Below are 18,187 nucleotides of genomic sequence, written 5' to 3' on the forward strand. Positions count from 1 at the left end.
GTATTTATAAATATGTAGCAAATAATAAGTCAATCATTAGTTGTGAGTATTTATTGAATATTTAATGAGTATTTAATACATATCTATAAAACGCAATAAATATGCAATCCATATGCAGTCCATACTCAATTCATACGCAGTTCATACATAGCATCTGGATGATCCTATACGTTCAGAGTCTGCACAGAATAATTTCCCGAGCACCAGCATTCGTTTATTGTGCTAATCTTCCAACCCCAGCGCAGTCCCCTCAAATCAAAGTAAAAAGCAAGAAAAGAATTATTCATTTCTTCAATAATTTTATCATTTACAAATGATATCTATTAATTCTTTTTAGATTTTATTTTTAATTTTTTTTAATTTAAATTTATCTATGATGACATTGAAATTTTACTGACAAGAATTGATCGAACAAAAGAGAACATAGCGAGAAATGTTCTGAAATTTTACTCTATTTATATGCTTGAATTCATGTTCAGAATTATAGGGGGGAAAAAAAAAACTACAACTAAGCAATACAAATGAAATTACATAAAAAGTCTTAACAAGTGCTTGCCATTAAAATAACAAGTTGAAGCAAAGTTCATGTTGCCTTTACCTAGAAGTAGCAAGTTCAAAGGAAGCCTTCGACGACTTCATTGTAGGCTAGGAGGAAGTTTCAAGTCCTGAGCAAATTTATTTGGCGACTTCGCCAACTAGCCTTAGCGAGGTTGCCCAATAACCTTGTTGATTTCAGTGATCTTGATGCCAAGTATGGTTCAAACTATACAGCTTTCACAACTTGAACTCTCTAGTCAGATCAACATATACTTTGCCGGCTTCTTATGTGTGGGAAATTAACCCTCTTTACTTGGCTACAATAACGACCTTACTCGACCTAGGCAGCATTGGATATACATAAATAGAATGAGGAAAAGTCACCTACAACATATAATCATTCATTTTATTCTGCTGTGTAAGATATAAAATAAGCATTAAAAAGGGAAAATTTAACAAACAAGTTATTGAAGGCACTCTTTCAAAAGTAAAAACTTCTTATTAATCTATGAAAACTTCACGGTTTCCTCATTTGCATCATTGATATATCACCCATAATGTGTTGCAGGTATGCTTGTTCATTATTCAGTTCTAACATATCCATTTCTTCACTGATCTACTACATCAGTTGGTATCATAGCCTTGAGCTTGTGAAGAAATGGATCTGCTAATAGGAACTCCCAAATTTAGAGAAACAAACTAAGTTAAAAACTTTAAATCATATAATATTCTTCCTCCCTTTTTTCCTGCAACCTTCTATACATAATATATTAAAAGAGATTCCTAGAATTTTTTAGAAAAATATGTAACAAACTAGATTTATTATTCCTATGGAATAATTTAACTAAAATGTTCCACATCAAGTAGTATGATGTAAAGAATACAATATGCGGATGTTGGAAAAAAAAGTCTATATGGATCAACCACCTATATTTGATAGTTTAGTCACAAATAATCAAGTGTGCAAATTAAAAAAAAAAGCTTTTACATGGCCTTAAACAATTTTTGAGAGAATTGTCTTCACAAAGTTATTAATGAAGCTTGATATAAACAAAGCCAACGAAACTATGCACTCTTCATAAAACACTCCAACGATGATAAAATCTTTATCATCATCATTTATGTCAACGATATAATTGTCACAAGTAATGAAAATAGAGAAAATAAATCTCTAAGGAAAAAACTTGTTGATGAATTCGAGATCAAAGAGTTTGAATTTTTGTGCATAACAAGTCATTTACCAACTGTCTCTGCCAAAGCAACATTTTGCATTTCGAATAAACGATGGCACATCACTGCAAAAGCATCTAGTTGCCTGCATGTTATTTTGGATCTTTCAAAAATGAATGTGAAGATCAAAAAGGGAGAAAAAGTTTTGATCAACCTCTCTATCATCCACGTATGAGCGTATTGTTACACATTGTTGTTTAAAAAGGACAATTTCATAACTGAGTTGAGATCCACTCTTCTATTAAAGGAGTCAAAGATGAAGGCACGAGGTGAAAGCAAAGTTAAGGAATTATTTGTGAGGTTAGATTAGGGCTTGAAAAAAGTAAAGAAGGAAGAAAGAGATTATAATCAAATTTTAAAACAAAGGATAATAATGTCACTACGGCAGGAAATCTATACACTGAAAATCTGAATGTGGACTATTGTAAGAAAAATTCAAATGAAAAGGTGATAAAAAAATCTATTTCTAAGAAAGAATAGTCCATAAAGAGAAGAAAGGGTCATATCAAGTTCTCGCAATGGTAGATTGTTTGTTTCTTCTATTGAATATTTGATATTTGACTTTAGACGTTCATATCACGTAACTCCTCACAAGGATTGCTTTTCATGTTATAAGTTAGTTGATGGTGGAAATTATTGGAAATAAAAGCAAGCAACGAAACAAATAAGAAAAGAAAATTGCGAAAATGAACACTGAGATTTAATGCGAAAAAATCCAAAATCGGGAAAACCCTGTATATCCGCATCACACCAAGAAATTCAATATAAAAATTAAAATTGAGAGAAATTGTACAAATATCTCTCTTTTGCTCTCCCTTTTTTTCACTTCACTTCTTCACGTCGTTCTAACACAAAGCAAACAAAGAGACACACTTAAATTACATCAAGGGATGCAACCCTTCAAGTTAAGCATAAAAACAATAAATATAACTCTCCAGGCTGACTTGCAACGTCGCAACACTCCAGTCTATTTGTAGCCTAACTGGCAATTCTGCAAGGCCGGAGTTTGGAGCGTCACGGTGCTCCGCTTTCTGTCGTCAACCAAAGTAGGCAACACTCAAGTATACAATATCGTAGCGCTATATGATTGTGTGGAAGAAGAATAAATTTTGGGAGTAGGGGACCTAATGGGACCAATGTGCTTGCTTCGAATAAGAATATTATCTTTTTGGCTTGTTTAGATTCCATTCGTTGCAAATACACTGCTGGTGGTGGAGTTTTACAAGTTTTCAGATGTGTCATAAGTCCAAATAAAATCGGTAATATCTAATTGATCCAAAGAAGCACAATGATAGGAGATGTATCAGTTTCTTCTTTTAGATGAATCAACTTTATTATGGCACATGAGCTTTAAGAAGATATCCCAATGGGACCAATTAAAGTCAAGCATGAGACTTGCTTTGTGGTTAGAAAATTCCACAAACATTGGAACTCTAATGGGATATGAGCGCTGTGTTAAAGGTAAGAATAACAATTGAAGTTTCTTATAGGAATTCCAATATCTAAAATTACTTTGAACTATATTATTTCTAACATGTGTAGTCCAGCAAGTTTTATATCAAAAGGTGGATCTAAATACATGCCTGCCTTCTTCATAAGGAAAATACAAGTTTTCATGCTTGAGCAAAAGGGTGATATATTAGCAGGGCATTCAACAAGTAAAAAGTGCTCATTAAGAAATAAATAGGCAAGAAAATCAAGATTCTAGTGGCAGGTAGTTGCTTGAAGTTTTATTCATATAAGTTTGAGGCATTGTGTAGAAAGAAATTCATTGGCGGGCACAAAAGATAGTACTGGGTAAACCTCAGCATAATGGAGATGCAAAAATTTGAGCGAGAAAATCTTGGAAAGGGCTAGATAAATATTATCCAATATTGGTTCACATTTTAGATATTTCGGGTCTATTGTCCAAAGTGATGGTGAAATTGATGGGGATAACATTAGTAGAATTCAAATTGGATGATTGAAGCAAAGGAATGCATCGGGCCTGTTGTGTGATAGAAAAGTACCCCTCAAACTCAAGGGAAAATTCTATAAAATGGTGGTGAAACCTGCAATGTTTTATGTCGTCGAATGTTGGTCATTAAAAAAGAAGCATATAATTACGTTAAGTGTTAAATGAGGATGCTCAGGTGGATGCGTGGCCTTACTCTTAGAGATAGAATGTGAAACGAGCATATACGTAAAAAGGTTGGAGTAGCTCCAGTGGCATATAAAATTAGAAAGAGTCACCTTAGATGGCTTGGTCGCATAAAACGTCGGCCTTCTAATGGCTCATTTAGAGGAGTAGATTTATTAAATTTGGCCTTTGTTAAGAGAGGTAGAGAAGGACATAAAACAGCTTGGTTAGAAAATATTAGAAATAATATTTTTATTAGATTTAAATAAAAATTTGGCTCTTAATAAAACACAATGAGAAAAGGATTCATGTAGCCGACCCCCACTGTGGGATAAAGGCTTGTTGTTGTTGTTGGTTCTAGTAACAATTTTTGGGCTAAGACTATTAACATGGCATGCTACTTGGTGAACATGTCTCCAACTACTACTACAGAGTTGACTCTTAATAAAGTATGGTCAAGTCATCTTGATTATTATTTTAGATTTAAGGGATAATTGGTTATCCTGCTTATGTTTCTATCAAAAAGAATAAGCTACATCCTAGATTTATGTTAAAAAGAATAAGCTACATCCTAGACCTGATAGACCATATTCCTTGAGTATGCATATCATGTGAAAGGATAAAATGCTTTGGCATAGTGATGAAAAGAAACTTAAATTATTAATCAGTAAGGGGTGTGAAATTTAATGAATTATACATGTTTCAACAAGAGAAGACATAGATTGATTATTTAGGAGGAGATCAAAAAGATATATAGAGAGAATGTGTTAAAAATATTTATTTTGCATACTGCGAAGTCTAACACTACTTTACTTGCTGGCCACTTTCATTTGTTAGCAAACTTTTTCTCAATCACCAGAAGAAGACAACTACATGAGTAGAGTGAATTATGTTAGCAAGTTGGAAGTATCATGTATGCTATAATGTATATAAAAGAATCTAGAGATTAAGATTTGATATATGGCAAGGTCAAATTTAGTTACGGTGTTGTGGGATATTCTAATTCCAACTATAGTTTGTGATTTTGCATGTGGTATCTCATTTTGGTTAGGCATTAGCCATTCTAGATATGTCAGTAGCTGGAAGGCTTGTCTATAGCGTACAATTATTATTTACTACAAAAGGAGATTATATGGCACTTTTGAAGATATTAAAGAGCTTATTTGATTGAGAGGCTTGGTTGAATATTTGAATTTCCACGAATGCAACTCAGCAATAGTTTATTATAGTTAAAGTGTTATTTATTTTGGGATAGGCTAGATATATCATGAGAAAATTAAGCATATTGATATTTGATATCATTTCATTAGAGATAAAGTTGTAATGGTGAGGTTTCAGTTCAAATGATCTGAAAAGAGCACATCTTTCTAACAAACTTACCAAGGTGATCAGGTCATCAAATTCAAGCAATGTCTAGAAATAATTGATTTGAGCAATTGTTGATGCCCTTTAGGGCTTTACGTGAGGAAAAGACTAGTGATTTGTGCAAACTAGATTATTCATTTTATTAGTATTGATTAGGTGATTTGATATAAGAGGAATTGTTAGATAATATATCAAAGCATGAAGAGTGCCTTCGTAAATATCTCATTTAAGACCCAATAGCAAAGCCTTAACTCTATCCCTACACTATTGTATCGAACATTTACAAAAATAGGATTACAAAGGTTCTGATGGCTTCAGAGAATCGTAAGAAAAAAAAGAACTAGGATATGCAAGATCTAATAACTCATTCGGCAATCAATATCTCTTCCTGCGACTGAGTTGGATCAGACAAAGTAATAAGTTCCTTCCTCTGATGATCAGCTAGAGCAAAGGATATAGGTCTTAGCCGTTGATCTTAGAGATATGAAGAAAGAATGTATTCTCTTCTCCTCTTTTTTGCCTTTAAATTTGACAAGATCTTCTCGACCTTCTCATTCTGACGTATTGTTACTCTTCTCAATTTACATTTACCAGGACATATTTTGGTAATATATAGTTATATGTGCATCATCAGCTCGTGGATATAGGTTATTTTTTATCATAAATATTGTGATTGTTTTAGACACTTACGTGGTTACTCAGCTTCACTACTATCAATGTTATATTCATGTTAATAACCTATACCTACTTACGTACCTGAATAAGACTTGTTATCTAGAACAATTAGGACAGCATCTATTTATAAATAGATTACTGTACATCTCTTTTATATCAATAAAGTCATTTTACCTTTACTGTCTTTATGGTATCAGAGCATGTTCCGTTCCGGGAACTTCACCTCTGTTCTTCGCAAAACACATCTGTACCTTACTTCTTGATCTCATCTTAATCTTTCTTGTCTTCTTCTTCTCCGATCAATGGAGACTTATGCATCTTCTCAATTGGAAGAAAATCAAGAAGCATTTTCCAACGACAACGTTCTCATACCGGCTTCACTCAAATTCGTCATCTCTAACATCAAGATAATAGTTCCGATTCAGCTTTCATCGGACAATTATCCGGTGTGGAGATCCCAGGTTCTCAAACTTCTCACGGCTAACGGGTTTGCTTCGTTCCTTTCCCCGTCGCCCTCTCCTCCACCTACACACAAAACTCTTCCAAATGGCAGCATAGAACCCAACCAAAAATATCAAGAATGGGTTCTTGTTGATCAAAATCTTGCAGCCGCTCTCTGCTCTACTGTCTCCCCAGCGATCATTCCGTACGTGATTCACCTGGTTTCAACTTCAGCTATCTGGCATGCTCTTGAAAAGCGTCTTCGTTCTTCCAATAGATCCCGCGTTATACAACTCAAAAATGAGTTGCATAACATTCAAATGAAATCTCTCAACATGTCGCAATATCTGCAGCAGATCAAAACCATAGTTGACAATATCAGCTCAGCCGGCGCCACTCTTGATCACGAAGACATACTTCTGTACACAATGAATGGGTTACCTCCATCGTATAATGCCCTCAAGACTACCATCCGGGCAATGCAAAGCCCTATGGATCTTGACACCTTGTACTCGCTGCTGATCACTGAAGAAATTAATCTTCAGTCGGAATCACTAAGACAACTCAATCTCGGTGATGCCGCTACAGCTCTCTACTCCAACCGAGGACGAGGTAAACGAGGGCGCGCAAGATCCTATAACCAAAACTCTCGCCCAGTTAACCCAAATACACCTCAATGCCAGATCTGTAACAAACGGGGACATCTGGCGCATAACTGCTGGCACAGGCTGAACACAACAGTCAACCCTCCTGAAATCACCGCTGCATCCAACTCCGCCCGAGCTCTGATTGCGTCGAACGATAATGACAATCCCGACTGGTATCTGGATTCGGGTGCCTCCGTGCACCTCACAAACTCGGTGGATAATCTCTCGCAAGCGCAATCGTACAATGGTACCGACACAATTACAATAGGTGATGGCAGATCCATGCCCATTGCTCACTCCGGCAATGGCATTCTGCCAACACCGTATCGTAAGATTCATCTCAAAAACTTACTTCATGTCCCGCATCTGTTTCATAATCTTATTTCTATTTCAAAACTAACACACGATAACAATATATCTGTGAATTTTAATCCAACTGGTTTTGATATTAAGGATATGAAGACAAACAGAACATTGCTGTCGGGTCCAAAACGCAAAGGTCTCTACCCAATTCGGGTGGCCAGCAAGAACAAACCGGATAAAACTGCTCTCACGGCAAGCATCCAGGCAGCTTCTCTGTGGCATCAAAGAATGGGTCATCCCCATTCAAGAATTATTCAAGCTGTGTCTAATACTAATAAAAGTCTTCATATACCCTATAATAAGCATTTTTGTTCTGATTGTACGGCCTCTAAAGGTCATAGATTACCTTTTTCTAATAACACTCATCGTGCTTCTATGCCTCTCGGTATTATTCACACGGATGTTTGGGGTCCGGCCCCGGTACAGTCAAATCAAGGATTCATGTATTACGTTGTGTTTATCGATGATTTTTCTCGCTTTTCGTGGGTTTTTCTAATGCATCACAAATCAGAAGTATTTAACATCTTTTGCAATTTTAAAACATTTATTGAAAAACAAACAAACTTTCAAATAAAATGTCTTAGATCCGACGGAGGTATGGAGTATATGAACCACAACTTCAAAGATTTTCTTACTACACACGGTATTGCTCATCAAACTTCTTGTCCTTACACTCCTGAACAGAACGGATTAGCTGAGCGCAAGCACAGACACCTGATCGAGACTACTCGTGCTCTGCTACACACGGCCTCCCTACCTCTCGCATTTTGGCCTGATGCCGTGCTCACGGCATCGTATCTTATCAATCGGCTGCCTACGGCTACTACAAATTTTAAAGCTCCTTTATCTATACTGTTCCGGAAACAACCTGATTACCAATCACTCAAAGTCTTTGGATGTGCTTGCTATCCTTGGATAGCTCCGAATCAACGCAATAAACTTCAACCAAGATCTCGCAGCTGTGTATTTCTCGGCTACTCACACATAGCTAAGGGATACAAATGTCTAGACATCACCACAGGCAAAATCCACATCTCGAGACATGTGATGTTTGACGAACGAACATTTCCATTCAAACAATCTACTCCCAACAGACCCCCCACCACTAGCATGTTACCTGCTTCATTATTGGTTCCAGTGATCCATAATAGCTGCACCAACTCTTCGTCAATCACCAACACAGCTCCCCAATCTACTTCTGTTCAGACCACTAACAAAGACATACCTCCACATGATCTGTCCCAGCAAGCTATTGAGCCAATGCACATTAACGACAGTTCTCACAGAATCCCGATGTCATGTCATCCGATGGTCACCCGCAGACAGACTGGGTCTCTCAAACCCACTCAAAAACTCAACCTGATGCATCTTCAACTGCCTACTCATTCTACTGAGTGGTCCGAGCCAACGTCCTACAATGAAGCGGTCAAACACCATCAATGGCGCAGTGCCATGGCTGAGGAATTTGATGCCTTGCAAAAACAAGGCACATGGAAGCTAGTTCCCAGTCCGCCCAACACCAAAATCCTAGGCAGTCGCTGGACGTTTCGCATCAAACACAAATCTGATGGCACGATTGCCCGGTTCAAAGCTCGTCTGGTGGCTCAAGGCAACCATCAACAATATGGATTAAACTATCTTGAAACATTTAGTCCCGTAGCTAAGTTTCAAACTATACGTCTGTTATTTACTATTGCTGTATCTAATAATTGGTCTGTGCATCAGCTAGATACATACATAAAAAAATGATATTAAATTGCAATCTTTATATATTTAAATAATATTTATAATAACATATAATATGGTTTACAAACTTAAGTATGGGATTTATACAATATAAGGATTATTATTTATATATTTTTTAATGGTTCACAGCAGTTAAATATAGCAATTAATATTTACAAAATGTATTTAATATATGACTTTATATATATATATAATATCAACCTTTGCTAAATTTTTTATTTTGTTATTGTGCATTTCATTTAACATGTCGTCGTCGTCTTGTAACTCATGAAAAAATTTTATATTTTCGCACGCTGAATTTTATATTTTCACTCGAGCAAATATTATATCTAAATAATATCGCAGTCATTTCCCGGTGTTTTTCGACGTTCTGAACTTAATGAAGAAATTCATTTTGCAAATGGACGACGTTTAAGCAACATTGAGTATGTCTGTAGTCCGTCGATTTCAATCGCTTTCATTCAATTTGATTGCGAGGGATCCCTCTTTGATTATATTTGATGTTCTAAATATATCGATATGTTCCACTTTGTAATCGAACAAAGCTTTAATACTTTCATCCTGATTAAGACAATTCGATCTTCATTCTGAGTGATATCTTTTTTATCAATATCGATCAGCATCTCATTTTTCTCGCATTAATCATGCCACATAAGTTGAGGTCAACAAAGAGATGTTTTCAAAATCTCTACGAATAAGATTTAAGGAGTGAGCGGAACATGGAGACCAATATATGTTGCCAAACCTTTCCTGCAGTAATTCTCCTGCCTTATTGTAATTTGCAGCATTATATGTTACAACCTGCACAACATTCTTTGGTCCCACCCATTCAACAACTTCACAAAATAATGAACATAATACCTTGACATCCTTTGTAATATCAGAAGCATCAATAGATTTCAAGAAAGCTATACCCCTCAGACAAAAAACAAGAAGACTAGTCAATGTTATATTCATGTAATCTGTCCAACCATCTGTCATGAGTGTGCAACCTATTTCTTTTCATGATCTTCTATATGAATCTATCAACAGCTTGCATTCCTCTTTACAATCTCGTAGAAGATTAACTCTCAATTTGTGTTAGGATGACAACTTATACCCAAGCCTAATTGCAGTTATAGCATCAACTGCTTTTTGCGCAAAATCAAAGTTTATGGCATTAAATGGGATGTAACTGTCGTATAACCATCTCCCAACTACCAAATAAGCATGGTGTATGACTTCTTTGGATGTCATCATACTTTTCAATGATGGTTGAGAATCTGCTTTAGTTTTTGGTGCAAAAAAGTTGTTTATATATTCTTTCTTTCTCTTCCCTCTATCAAATCCTTCATGGTGTGCATCAGAAGTTTGTGACTTGGGAAGCGATGAAGAACCCCTTTTTTCATCCATATATTCATCAACAAAAACAGTTGTGTTCTGCTCTAACTCCTAGGTCTGTTGTTTTTTCTTGCCCATATCTTTCAGATTTTCTTGTATTTGATGACGAACATCATGTGAGACTTTTTTGCACAAAGATATTTTACCTCTAATTCCTGTTTGATGCTATTTTATCCTCTTAATTACTCCACCTTTATAAATTATCCCACAATGTAAGCATCTATACTATTTTTTTCCATCTAATCCTTTACTTTCACTATAATGATTCCAAGCAATTTCAAGCTTTTCACGTACACTATGAGACGAAACTATTGGTGGATCCATTCTGGAGTAAACAAAAAGCTCATGATTTTGTATCTAAACATAAATCAAGATGTTAATCTTTATCTATGAAAGTAAAAAAGATATAGAAAAGAACTTATTCTATTATACAACAATGTAACAGTCGAAATTCGAAAATACATCCAAGTATTTATTACACACAAATAATTCCTATACAAGGTAGAAAAAAACAATTAGGATTATTGGAGATGATCTCTTTAATCTTTATTAAAAAGAGTGTGAACATGCGAATAGCTTCTTTCGCAATATCTTTAAATCCTCCTTATGTTTGGTAAGAGATTTCAAATATCACCTTATTGGAAGAAGGGCCATTAAGTCCTTTATGTGGAGAACATCATGAAGTCTTACTCTTACCTATTACATTGTTAACAAATTAAACAAACCAACATCAACTTAACATATCATTTCTTTTCATCATAAGAGTACTTATGGAATACCAAACATAGAATTTAAAGAGAGGAGGGGGCCATGATATAATACATAAAGTGATGATTTAAACACACATGCCTTCTTCTTTAACTTCTTGACTTTTCATCTTCCAAGGTTCATGAAATGAAAATGATGTTTCATCTTTTATATTTATTAAATGGCCAAAATTTAAGAGTTTCCATATATAAGCTATTTAAAGATGACTCCAAACCTGTAACAATACTCTTCCTTTTTCCAATCATGGTTCCATCATCTCATAGATGATAAACAGAATAGCAAATATACTAATTCTTTAAGCAAGAAACAACTACAAACTTTCTATATCATCAATACATCAATTGAATTATTATGAAAATATATTTTCTCCAAATATCAAATATAGCTCATGAAAATGTATTAGAATAACATGAGTTGTTCTTCCTCAATATGACTTCTATAAAATTTAAAACTGTCAATACACATGGGTTACTGTGAATACAAGAAAGCTTGAGTTGCAAGAAAAACATAAAAACTGAAAATAATTCTGGAGTAAAAAAAAACTTTTTTCAAAGGTAAAAAATCATCATCCAAATCTGCATATGCCGACTACTGAATGCAAATAGGAGAAATTGAAAAACTTACTGTGAGTAGGAGAGGAGATCTTGACCAAGAGAAGGAAGCCTTCAGTCGCTTCGGCACTTCGCAAATCACAATGCAGCAGGCAACAGCAGCTATCGACGACAGGATGAGAGGAGTCGTGGCTCGCGAAGGGTAGGAGGCGAACCGCTAACAAAAGATGAAATGAATGAATAGTAGGGTTTATGTGTTTCTATTAGCTTCCCTTAATCTCTGCCATTGGATTGAATCGAACGACTCAAAAGCGTCCGAGCCGGTCGATTATTCTGAACGGGTCACGGTTCACCAGTTCGGCGGTCGAACCAGCGGTTTGAACTGTTCGAGCCCGGTTCTCTATGGAGGCGGATTTTAGTCAGCCCGTAGCCGGCCGGCCGGCTAGTTCATGGTTCAACTGTTTCAATCGGTTGAACTGACCGGTCCAGCCTAGTTTTAAAAGCCTTGGGCGTAACCAAGTCAAACTAACTCACAAGCCGGCTTGGACTTGATTGGGTAACAGGCTCGACGAGTCAAGCTTATCGAGCTCTCGAATCAAACTAGAATATGATTTCGAGCTCGACGGCTATTCGAGCTCGAGCTCGAATAGTCGTCGGCTCGACTCAGCTCGTTGAGTGGCTCGTGGAGGTGACCCAGCGGGAAAATGAAATTTTGATTTGGGCGGGCTGGAGGACGAATCTAAGGCCAGGTGGGGAAAACCAAAACGATGGAGCTCATGCATTGCTCTACGACGGGTTTCGGGACGACGAAGTTCGCATACTACTAGTGGGGGCTAGTCTGCTCGGGACGGAGCTCGACAACGGAGCTTGGGACAGAGCTCTACAAGCCACTCGACGTGAGACGAGTCGAGCTCAAGCTCATTTTTTGAGCTCGACTCGAGTTCATGCTCGAACTCAAGCTCGGTATTTGACAGTCGAGCTCGACTCGAACACCCCTGGCTCGAGCTTGACTAGACTCGTTTGCACCCCTATATTATATCGGTTAATAGCTGGCACATAATTTACTCTAGCATAGATCTCTTTTTTTATTAAAATGTTTTGAATATATATTACTTTTGTGATAGCTTTTATATATAGATATTATATCATCATCATTACTAATCTAAATTTCATGTAGGAGTACTTAATTTTTCTAAGATCTACAAAATTTATAGCTTATTGAAGAGTGATTTTTCAATGTTGGCCTTCTTGATACTCAAAATGCCCAAACTTGAGAGTAAATAATAAAAATATGCTATAAATTTAAGATTTGAAGCATTGTGATACTCTTCATCTAAATGGCATGTGCTTGTTGTTCCTTCTGTAAATCAAACATATTGCAAATCAACCCCATGTTCCTTATTATGATTCAAGTTTCAGGAGCAGGTATTTTAGTTATTATTGATGCAACCCCTTTCCATGAGTATAATTCAGAATTTGCTGGCTAGTGATAAGTCGTAAGAAATTGAAGTCAAATCAAATATCTCTATAAGACCAATCAAAAATCTCACTAAGCTTGAAGTCAAATCAAATATTAAGGATATATCACTCTCAAAAACTTATAAATAAGCTCATAATCTCTATATGAAAGGGGTTAGGACTCTCGGATGATTGAGATTTAAGAGAGCTCAAACAATGAAAGTCATTAACCTCCATTGGTCCACGCATTGCTCGACGTTCACCCAATCACCAGCATTCAAATATCCCTTGACCATCAATGTCAAGTGATTGCTTAGCAAAAAATCTCATCATCATTATCAAACCACCACCATTGAAACATCCTCTGCTAAAAACGTTGCTAAAACCTTTTTACAGCAGAGCTCATGAGAAATCGATGCAAAATCCTTTCCAAGGAATTCAAATACAATAGATTTGGAGCGGTTCCTATACCGCTACAAATAAATTAGTAGGTGTTTATACCGCTGCGGTAGACCATAAAAAAGTGCTGTGAAAGCCTGATTTATTAGTAGTGATATTACAATCTTATATCAATAATTTTCTATATTTCAACACATTAATAAACAATGTTCAAAATATAAGGCATCAATGGTACAATTGTCAAATTTTGATCGACTAATTAACCTCCAAGTGGAATTATTAGGATTATAAATAATCTCTCCAACAGTATAGTTGTTTTTCGACAAGAATGAGTAATGATAACATCCAAATAATCTTCAAACCCATTGGCTCGAAACACCTTGAGGACTCGAAACCGACGGCTTAGATGTTATGGTGATAACATATTAGGTATCAAAATTTTAAGTTGAGGGCTTCTCATAGAAGTTTCCAATGTCATAATGAAATGAAATGAAAGGGAAATAGAAAACTTTATTAGATTTAAGAAATATCATTAATTATATTTTTATGAGAATTAAACTAATAAAAATAATAAATCTTATAGAATTAATAAACTTTGAAATGGATCGTTTAACATGAGTGGATTTATAATGACAATTTAATTTATTTTTAAGTACATTCTGATACAATTGGAAATTCCTGACAAAAGTTATATTCATGTATATTAATAAGCATAATAAGAACTATTTAATTCAATTAAAACATAATTAATACTAATTTATCAAATTTAATTAAAAAGTTTTTAATATATCTAATTTAATTATTTTTATATAATACATCTTATCACATATAAAACCCTCATTTTCTCCCCCAAATTCTCAAAATCTTGATGATAACAAAGTTTAGGATGTTATGATGGGAGCTTGTTAGAGAAAATGTTGGTAAGAGCAACGGCGTGCGTAGTGAAGGGCGTGATACTTACAAATTTATTAAAATCCGCCCAATGGCGGAATTTACTAAATTTAGGATTTAAGACAAAACTAAGGAGAAATAAAATTTAAGATTATGTGTGATTAAAAATAATTATCTATACCATTTAGCAAGATTTAGCTTAAATACTAACTAAAATTTGTGTAAATATTGCTAAAAAATGATCCTTAAGCAATTGAGAATTCTTATTATAGAGCTAAATGTCCAATTGGATTCAAATCTATTTGATGAAATTTTGTTGAATTAATTTAAGACTTACAAATATGTTGATATGTCTCTAAAATGGTCGCTTGATTATCACCGACCTCAATGTATTATTTCATATTTAAAATATTTAAAATTAAATTCATGATCATCCCATTTTCAATTTTAACAAACTTATTAAATGTCTCGACAAGTTAATCCAAGAACATCAAAGGTCGTCCAATTTAAGTCTTATTGAACCCAAATAAAACACTTAAAGTATATTTAAAAACTTTAGGGCATTCGAAAAATCAAATGATCTCCTTATTGCATGCTTATAATAAAATCAAGTGGTTGGTCAAGATAAATCCAATAAGCTCAAGATCGTTTTGGTTATTAGGTCATTAAAACATTTAGATGTTGAATAAATGATTAAAATGTTAGAAATTTTCATATGTGGGCTCACACATTTATCTTAATAATGTATTTTGTGTTATCTTAATATTAATCCTATTAATTTATGATCAAATAAAGATAAACATTAATGCTTTAGAGGATTATTATTATTATTATTATTATTAGCCAAATAGAAAATATGGTAGCAGTCTGAGAAACAAACTAATAAGAAAGCTATTTCAAACATGCCCTTAATTTGTTGTGGACAACAGTTTCATATTTTGATTTATATATACAACTATTTTTTTAACAAGAAATTTTATTCCATAAAAAGGAAGATACAATCATCCAGCGAAATAGGAGCAAACAACAGCTAAAGAAAAAATACACAGTGGAGAGACCGACCAGAAAAGAAAAGGGAAAACACCGAAGCGGGCTCAAGTACTGGCGAAACACTGCGACCACTCAAACAATAGACAAGGGCCCTCCAAAGGGCAACCAACAGGCCAACAAAACCAAATCCTACATGAAGACCAACACGAAGCCGCTAGTAATGGTCTAATGGATCGATGCCAACAAGCCATATGATCAGAATTTATATATACAACTATGCTTTAATTAAAGTGCAATTTTTTATAATTATGTTTCACATATTGATGATATACCAAATTGCTGATTGTATTTTTTTTGGTTATCTTGTTGCGATATTTAACTTTTTATAGAAGAGTTGCAGATATTTTTGTGATGTCTGCTATGAATTTTTTTGCGACTGGCAAGCAACAAACATTAAGCTCCAATTAAGATGGTATGCAATTTATAAAGTAAATTAGCTCTCAATTTACAATCTCAATTTACAAATAAGTTATTAGATTCTAATAAATCAGATATATAGTCGAAGGGGACGAGGTTACGTTTTCTAGATATAAAAAAGGGGCATTCAAGTTGATATATCAGTAAAAATATTATCTTGATCGGGCATGAATCTTGAAGTAACATTGAGTTGAAAGCTTTCAAAATTAAATCGGGGACCGTCCAATCTTTGATTTTAGCAAATTTATAGTCAAACTTAACGTCTCGGATCTGAGCCCAAATCAAGGGTCCAAAGCATATTTGAACTGTTCAAAGCTCAAGTTGGCATACTAAACGAACTCTAAAGATGACATGCTTATATTCAAATCGTGCGGCTCGACGAGACAAATCCAACGAGCCCAAGATCACTAAATTTCGATATCATTAAGGCATACGAATGGCCAATAAACGGTCCATGATCAAAGGGATCAATATCGGCCATCCATACAAACCACTTCCATTTTGACCTTAATCCTCCATATATTTACAAGTCATGCCACTCTCAAAAAATTATAAATAGCCCTCATTCTTCTCATGAAAAATGGAAAGAAATGAGGAAAAGAAGGGAAGAATATGGGAGCTTCCTCGCCGCCGACCACTGTCGGAGTTCTTCCCGGCCACCGACGCACTTCCGCCCGTTCGTCGACCACTGATGAAGTTCTTCTCGACCACCACCGGACTTCTGCCTCGACCACCACTAGAGTTCTTCTTGACCATCAAAAGACTTTCGCCAGTTCGCCGATCATCGTCGAAGTTCTTCCTGACCACAATCGAACTTCCGCCAGTCCACCAACCATAGCCAGACAACGACCATTATGATCTCCGTCACTCGCCGACTACTTTCCTTACGACCACTGTCACCCGACTACGATGCAGGAGTGTCAATTTCAGGTCACAGGTCGGGTTTGGGTCGAACCCGTATTGACTCGGCGCTATTCGGGTCAACCCGAACCCGACCCGTTTTTATAAACGGGTTAAAACATTCAACACGAACCCAACCCATCGGGTTTTCGAGTTAACCCGACCCGACACGAAATGGGAGGAACTTCGTCGAAGTCGCAGGAGTTCGGGTTGACTAGCAGCCAGCGCGGATGGAGGGAGAGGCGGACGGCGTCGAGCTCATCTCGTTGATTGGACAGGAACGTCTTCGACGCCTCGACGGCGGGAAAGAGAGACGGCGGGTCACGGGGTCAGCCCGTCAGGCAAAGTGGCTGACCGACGTGATGTCTAACTGCGGGATGACGCGACGCAAACATCTGACTTCCTGAGATGACGTGATTTGACAAGACGAGACGCAGAGGCTGAGCTGAAGCCTAACGCGACATGGGATAACAATTGACATGGGCGGGTGAGCTGACTCGGACGTGGTTTCTGGGTCAGTTCGGGTCAATGTCGGGTTTCCAAGTCAACACAGACCCGACCCATTTTTTCAAATGGATCAAAACCTTTAACCCGAACCCGAAACGGGTCGGGTTCGGGTTGACCCAAACCTAAAATTTTCGTGTCGGGTTCGAGTTGGGTTTTCAGATCTTGTCAAATACTGACACCACTAATTATGCTCAAATTAATTTATTAAGATTTTTTTTTTTTATGAGCGAGTTTAAAACTGTTTAAAGAAATTTTTTTAAAGAGTTAAAGTTATCCAAACTATTAATAATAGAATGTAAGCCATACCTACTACAAAACATAAAAAAATAAATGTAAAATATAGTTAAAGAACAAAACAATTACTACTAATGTCCAAACTAATAAACCTAAAAGCCAACTTAATGACATAATCTAATATTATCTATGACAAAAATCTATTATTGATGGATATATTTATATAATAATGTGTATGCATACATTTAAAAAAAAATATCTGATTGAGATGGATGCTTACTATTAATTATCTCTTATTAAAAAAATAGAAAATATCATTCTTTTGTTTGTTGAAATTCCTTATAATTTATCAATAATACTAACTCTTTAAATTTTTTATAATTTAGGTTTAGGATACTATCATGAAAAAAAATAGCAAATATAACCAAATTTTCATATTGGATGCCAATTAATATACCTTTAAAATTATTATTATTATTATTATTATTATTATTATTATTATTATTATT

The 18,187-nt window shown here is 35.5% G+C and overlaps 1 protein-coding gene across 1 annotated transcript in view; it reads right to left on the reverse strand.

The window, feature by feature from the left end:
• Positions 1-444: 444 nt before the first annotated feature.
• LOC110105184 (mediator of RNA polymerase II transcription subunit 32) overlaps positions 445-18,187 on the reverse strand; it is a 22,165-nt gene continuing 4,422 nt past the window's right edge. Inside the window, 1 exon segment of the mRNA XM_028697231.1 lies at positions 445-877. The gene's annotated coding sequence lies outside the window, so the exon portion shown is untranslated.

This window comes from Dendrobium catenatum, unplaced genomic scaffold (assembly GCF_001605985.2).
Source record: "Dendrobium catenatum unplaced genomic scaffold, ASM160598v2 fragScaff_scaffold_905, whole genome shotgun sequence".
In the NCBI taxonomy this organism is placed as follows: Eukaryota; Viridiplantae; Streptophyta; class Magnoliopsida; order Asparagales; family Orchidaceae; genus Dendrobium; species Dendrobium catenatum.